Consider the following 8,213-nt stretch of genomic DNA (forward strand, 5'->3'; position numbering starts at 1 on the left):
GATAGCTTTTTCCCAACAGGACAGTTACCATCTGTTTTCTCTGAGCAGCAATACATTTCTGTGTTAGAGCCCTGTTTTCCGGTTCAAATTCTGTTCAGGTCACCATATTCTTGTCTTCTTGCCATTATGTTTTGCCTGGGTAAGCAAGACTTAAAACATCTGTGTCATAAGAATAGAAAAGAGAGAAGTGGTACAAACCTTCAAGACAGATGAAGGAAATGCTCAGAAGGGTTTATAACCCAGACAGCAACATAGTTTTGGCCCAGATCCGGCCACATCTGGCCCGTGTGAAATCCATGCGGGCCAGATGTGGGCCGGTGTTCTGTCGGTTTGTGCTACCCTTTCAGATTTTCCTACCTCCCATTAAAACAGTAGGTAGTACAATTCGACAACGAAAAATGCTACCTGTTAAATTATGATTTATTAATGTCTACACCTACCACAACCCTAAACCTACCCTTACAGTAATGCAAATACAGCAATTATGTGGGATACAGCTACCGGAAACCAACAATAAATAATTTTTTCTACCTATTAGATTGTGTCAGGATCTGGGCCGACACTGCTTGCTGTCTGGGAATGAACTGTGAGATTGAGGTGAAAACAAATTTAGATGAGGAATATATACACACACACATTTAGGCAATTCTTGTATTTAAGCCAAGAAGAGGTAATGACAGCAGCAGTAATTCTTTTCTTTAATCTCTTTAGGCTGAGAAGGTCACGTTGGCCTTCAGAGAGACAACACAATACTTTTGGATAGTTTATCATTTCCTCGAAGGGGAAGTAGATCACACAGCAAAACACATTAAATATGCAAAATGTGCTCATTAATGTGAAATGTAAGGACAACGTATAAGATATATATATATATAAAAAACGAGAAATAGTGATGCTTTAAATAGGTTAATGCAAAATAATACACACAAAGTGTTTGCATTCAGGGTTTTTTTTCTAGAAAATTCTAATTCGTTTATATTTATAGTTTTAATACCCTCCTACTTTTAGCTCTTGGAAGTACAAAAGTTCAGTTTCCTCATTCTTAGTTTCATTTCAGGAAACAAGATTTACGAACATTTCAGTTTATGAATATTCACAAGACTTTGCTGACGTATTAATGAATATTCATGACTCTACACACCTCCAAACCACACAGCAAGAGTTTACACCTCACTAAAGAATAAAGTACAGGTAGGCAAGCAAATTATTACTTTAACCCTTTGAAAAAACACTTCTTAACCATTTTTGTCGGAAATAATAGACAAGTCAATCACACGTGCTTAGATGGGAGCACTCTTAGGAATCACAACCAACATTAAAGGAGGTCACACTTTAAAAATGCTTCATGTCTTTATTTCTCGTAACCATGAAATGTGGCGGTTTCGTATCATGTTGGGTTTATTGCCATTTTCTCTCTGTTACTCAACTAAAACTTTAATAGTATGACTCTGAGTAAGGACAGATAACGATGGATTGTAATTTTCTGATGGTTGCAGTCACTAGACTTAAAAAAGTTGTAAGTAAACATATCCTACCTTACGTTTGCAATTGAAAACTAGTTAGTGCTTACTTCATACTGTGTACTACACAGTAAACATAGTAAAACGGTACACATTATCGAAGATTTCATTCAGACATTGCTAGACGACCTCATTGATGAGAGAAAATTGGCATATTCCACTCAGTATTCAGTAGCCTACACTGCAGATATAGTAAGTTTAGTAGGATGTTAGTATGCTGTTCTGAATGTACCTGTGGATAGCTTGGAAGTGTAGCCTATATAGGCACTGTTCTGGTTTTTCTTTCTCTCTTTCTCCCTCTAGTTGATTCTGGGGATTTTAGTTTGTTGTCTTCTCAGCAGCCCAGTTATGTTTGCTGCCAGCAGCCTAGGTTTGTTCTGTCACAGTTTCTAGTACACTCCTGTAATTATATTTTACCATAGTTGTCCTCTTGGTGAAAAGTGTACTGTATTGCGTTCCAGGGTGCCACAGTCATCTGTACAATTCCATACGTTCATATCTCCACAATCAGAACAGAGCACAGCCCATCATTGGTAAGAGAGTGTACAGTATCTATAATGATTAAGTTCCTGGAGTTTAAAGAAACATCTAAAATCTCTATTTTGTGTGTGAACCTTTTTGAATGTTTCAGGTCTGAACTCCATAACAGAGGTGTTGGCATACAATCAGCCTGCTTTGTACTTTTGTGATGTCTGCGTTTTGAGAATAACCAAGGCTGATATCAGGAACCACATCATGGGCAGCATTCACAGATACAATTACATTGTAAGTTATTGGTTTTGAGATTATTTTAAGATTTTCAACATAGCATGACAGATTGTTCTTCTCTATTTTATGTAAGGGAGTATATATGATTTACTCTTACATTAAGTGCTTTTATTACATATTTTTTATTTATGCACGCTTACAGTTATGCTTTGAGTTTAATTTTCTTATTTTTGTTTATATTTAATGCATTCATTTACTCTTTATTGAAGGATGTAGAAACTCTTTAATATGTACACAATTATTTTCTGCTTGCATTGACCCTTCCATGGTACACGTGGAAGCTATAACACCTTTAAGCAAATCTGATATTTGCATTTAAGTTTTTCATAGTTGTGGTTAGAACACCTAGATACTCCATCATTGATCAATGCAAAACTGCATGCTTCTCTTCTTCTCTTGTTGTGATTAAATGCACATTTTATCAACTACTTTTATTGTCTTCAGATTCTACTTGCAGCAGTTTTCCTATGTAATTATTTCTGGAACTTTCCATAACAGAAATCTCATCATGCACATGGGTGGACATCTGATACAGACCTGACTCTTTTGGCTCGCCCTCTAATGGATATCGCAAAAAAGGTCGAAAAAAAGGAGGGAACAGGTGATATACAGGCAAAAAAAAAGTATCAAAATCATTTTGTAATATATATAAATATGTAGTCTTCTCACTAACCTTTCAATTTCTCTGATAAGGTTCTGAGTGTGGATGAAGTCATCTACAAGGAGATGACATCATTGCCTGTCCCTGATGGTCTGTCTTTTATGTCTTATCTTATTGCTCCACCTCTCCTTCATTCAACACTTGTTGAAAATAGCTGCAATTAATGAAAACTTAAGTTCCCTTTGGAGTATATGTATATTTTCCATGCAAAGCTCAGTAAAGAGCAGTCACCTCAGATATATTTATCTGTGCTTATTTTCAAATATGTTGTTTGAAGCCTGTTTATACAGCAGTTTAATGTTAATTATTCATTTAACAGATGCTTCTATCCAGAGTCACTAACGAATGAGATAACAAACAGTAGTGATTGATTCAAGATTTAATTGAATCTAATTTAGTATTACAATTTAGTTAGCATGAGATTTGAAAATTTTCAAAAAATTTTACTGTTGCTTTAAATAAGTTGGTGCTAAATGTTAGAGTAAAGTAACAGTTCAAGGAAAGACAACTGTTCAGTGGCACTTAGTGGTGATTTTTGACTTGTGTACCTTTATTAACCCTCATCACATCCTCTTTCCTCAATTGTCTTAGCTTTTGCTCAGATAAAGAATATTAAGGATCAGCGAAACTCTAATGCACCTAATTTGCTTGTACATAACAGCCCGTCTGAAGGTGTGGCTACTGCAATATTTTTAATATGACTTAATCGGTTTCATTATCATACTGCAGTAATTAGATACTGATATATGTTTGGCGTATTTTAATGTATCTAATGTTCTGTGAAAGGTAAAGAAAACAGTGCTCAAGGGCAGCAAGAGTCTGACAATATGAATGGGACTGCACAACTTCCAACTTTAGGATGTTTGGTCCCAACACAGTGTGTATCTACGACACCCTTGAGGTCAAAGTGTTCAAGTATGATTGAACCCCAACAAGTCTCAACCAATCCAACACCAAATCCATCTCTCCATAGAACTGCAGGTCCTGTCAAACCATTATTCACATGCCAGGATGTATCTACACCTCAGAGTCGAGTGGATTCTCATGTTTCATCTAGAATGCCTTTTCTAGAAAGCTCCCCAGCTCCAGTCCTCTGCCAACACATAAATCAGCATCAACCAATCCCAGGCAGAAGCTTTCAAAGATATATAATGTCATCTGAAAACCAGTGTTTTACTGAAGCAAGGACAATCTCTGTTGTAAGACCACCAAGACAGTGTATCCCCATTAGAATTCTTTGCGAAAATGACATTGTGCATGCTGGTGAAGATGATGGGAACAATTCTGTTCAGTCATTTGGAGTCAGCTGTGAATCACATCCACTGCACCTAGCTCAAACCATTCCATATGAAATCCAGCTACAAACACCATCTCTTTCAGTGAGCCACATGGTACCCGAGTCAACCCAGGATCTAACAAACAGGCATGGATTTTTCAGGAATGAAAGCTCACCTGATAGTCCAGAGCCTGTCAGAGATGTGGAGATCGTTATCAAGCAGATCAGAACCCAAATGCTAACAGAAGCACTGGAATCGGCTACAACGCATGATTTAACTCAGACTCAAAGTCCTTCTGATCAGTTTCAATCAATAGAAGATTTTCTAGAAAACTACAATGGTCGAAAGCCTCTTATCGGTGAGTGTATCTGCATACTATGTAATCTAACAAAATAATCACATACCAAAGATGATGCATTGATTTAAATTCACTGCACCAAACTGTGTTGTTTGTCACAGGTCTACAAGCTGTTATTAAGTGCCAGAGCGTGGATGGGAATCCACCTCCATGCTGTTACCTGTGTCAGCTGTGCTCTTTGAAGCTGAAGAAGAAAAACATATTCAGTCATCTGACTGGCTGTGATCACCAGCGAAATTACTTAGTAAGTGTTTCTTTAAGGTTGTGAAACTTACTCTCTTGTCAGCAACTGAATTAGTGAACTTTCCTTATCTATACATAATACAATTTGCACAAATATACTACACCAAATATACAAAAATTCTATTGCTAGTTCACCATCTTGTTGCTTATGTGAATGTCTTCGTGTCGGCAGAAAGCTCTCCATCCACAGCTCTTGCCTGAAAAGCGTAAACACTGCAACACAAATGACATGCTTGAAGATATTGCTATCCAGCTGGAGAAAGAGGATGGAAGAGGACATATAAAGGCACTACCTACGTTTATCTTATTTTCATAGTCTCATGGGAATTAGATGTGATTGTGCAGCGCTGTATGGTAACTTTGTTGTTCTAAAGGTGATGAGGTTGTCTGCATGTCTCATAAGTGAGGTGCTAGAAAAGGATTATCATTGGTGTAAGTACAGCAGATGAAAGCACAATACATAATCGTTATACTTCATCAGTGAGGGCAAAACCTGTCTCACTATATTATTTATTATATGCATCAATTCTTGATGAAAAAGGCATGAAGGTGTTGAACTGTGGAGGCAATGTGGGGTGGAGATCAGGTCTGTTGTCTTTCAAGGAAGGAACTAACAACACCACAGGTGAGTGTGTGTGTCGGCCTATATATATATATATATATATATATAGAGAGAGAGAGAGTCTACAGTCTTTCTTAGACAACCTAGGAAGTTGAGGAAGGTTTTTTTTTTTTTTTTTTAAGTGATGAATAACATTCTGACATATAGCCTCTTTAAAATAAAAAAATAAAATAGAAAACTGCCACTTTTGCCCTAAACAAGAAATCTTAAAAAGGGAAAATTAACACCAACAAGATAAAGAAAAATTAATAAATAATATATGGAGTGCCTTATGAGTTTTTCAAAATGTTTTATTATTTTATGTAATATTACTCCTGAAGTAATTTTGTAACCAGTAAAATGATTACAGGTAGATACTGATAGATTTTCTTATTTATCTCAAGGTCCCTGTCAGACTTTTAAACGATCAGCAGAGTCTGTGCTGCCCCCTTCTGATAACAGCACCACTGGTGAGTATGTATATGTGTGTAGAGTTCATCCTTTTTATGTCCTGAGTCAAAATAATATTCTTATTTTCTTTAGTATTTTGGCCATTGCTTTAGTAAAGTACATAAACTTGCTTTAAAAAAGTTTATAAATATGTTTGTTTTTAGAGGATATATTTTAAGAATATAATTCAGAAAATATGTCTTGAATTATGTCTGAAAATTGTTTTGCTCCATTAGTAAATCCTTGTTTCTTTATTTAAGCATAAATCTAACAAACTTTGTGAGGTTTACACTATTTTATTCTAAGGATGTTACAGGCAGACATTGATAGATTATCTTTTTTCTTCTCTCAAGGTCCCAGTCAGAATCTTAAACGTCCAGCAGAGTCTATGCTGTCCCCTTCTGATGCACGGGCTTTTATAGCTCCTGCTGGAGCTCCAACCCATCAGATGTCCAAAAAAATGAAGGGTCATCCTAAGAAAGGAGTATGTACAAACAAAGTTAAGGAGCCTGTGTTTAAGGTAAGCCTGTCACTGCAGGAGGGACCTGTTATCATTGAGAGAACATCTCTAAGAGAGACAACCACAGTATAGCGCCAGAGATTGAAGACCAAAGCCCTGCAACCACATGCACAGACAATGATCCACCGCCTTTAGCGACTAACACACATTCTGAAGTTCAAATGTGCTTTCACAGCTGTATGTATGAGGAACAGTTCATGAATCCTGCTCATTATGCATACTCAGGGCAGTTTGACCAGTCTCAAGTTTTTCAATATCTTGAGCCTTCTCTCAGACCTAGGTACTTTGGTCCAGCGGATGAGGTGGTCACTGCAACGTATGCTGATTGGCCGCTGCAGGACTGGTCCTGCAATAATAACCAGTGGATTGTAATGAGGCAAAACAAGGATGGAAGTGATTATTCTGAGTGTGCAAGTTACCTGCAGTACTGATGAGAATGAGTCTTGAAGCATCAACAAAAAATAGTTTGAGCACTTTTTTGAGAAAATGCTGAGAAATGATTTAGCAACAGAATTCCGTCCAAACTGTTTTTTTTTTTTTTTTTTTAGTATTACAATATTATTCAGTATATTTTTTTAAACAGCCATGTCTCTGAAGCTGGTAAGAGATCCTGAACCATTACTGCATTATTAAATTATTTGTATTTAGTAAGCTCAAAAAGCTTAAAAGGGCTTCTACATAATATAAAGATATTGTTTGTTCTTATCTGTAGTAATGCAGAATAATACACTGGTTTCTGTGACCAGTGAATATATATCTGTTATGTATATGTCTTATATATGACATATATTTATGTCTCATAAATATATGTCTTTGAATCAGTAATATTAACTTTGAATTAGTATTGAACAACAGATTTTTTTTTTCTGGTATACTGTCGTGTCACAGCTGAGGTCAGCAAGAAATACTAACACATGCATATTACTGACTTCACTTGAAGGATTCCTCTCAGATTTAAAGAGAAAATGTTTATAGACATTGATAAAATAAATGGTTGTTGTTTAAGTTATACATGTGAAATGTATGTTGACTTTGGTTCGAATGTATGCTTTAGAAACCAAAAATAATGTCTGTCTAGTTTGAAACTACAAGCGTCACATGTAGTTTGTTTACATTTTTTTATTTTTTTTTATTTTTTTTAGAAATATCAGTCTTATCAGCGATTTTAATATTCTTGAAAATGTGATCAAGTTGTAGTAATTAATTTAAGGAGACATTCAACAGTGTTGACTTTTCAGTTCTGTTTAATCCAACAATGCTTTTGTCCTTACCAAGCAACACGCATTACTTTTTATATTGTTTTGCTCATTTTGTTTCTTTCACTTCATAATGTAAAAGTCAGTATTGTTGTTAGACCAAGAGTAATTATTTTTAAAATTAGCCAGTAACATTTTGACAGTATTTCTTCATTTTTGTCATAGCTGTAAGAATTTAACATACATTTCTTATCACAAGTGTTAATATAAAAAAAAAAAAATGGTATTGTAACTAATTGTTTTAACAGTAAATTCATATTTCTTTAATAAAATTTTTTCACAAACCTACAATCTGAATTGTGTGATTAGACATTTTTCAGGTTAAATTTTTATTTGCTAGACTAGAAAGGCTGCAGTGATGAGTAGTCCAACTTGTTTATATTTTTGCAAAACAGGTATTAGAAGAATTCAAGAAAAGCACCATTTATATATTTATTATATATATATATATATATATATATATATATATATATATATATATATATATACCATTTGTATATTTATTCGTAATTCCACGGTTGTTGTTTTTTTACAGTACCGTGTTCAACCAGGTGATGGC

The sequence above is a fragment of the Barbus barbus genome (assembly GCF_936440315.1).
Source record: "Barbus barbus genome assembly, chromosome: 19".
Taxonomy (NCBI): domain Eukaryota; kingdom Metazoa; phylum Chordata; class Actinopteri; order Cypriniformes; family Cyprinidae; genus Barbus; species Barbus barbus.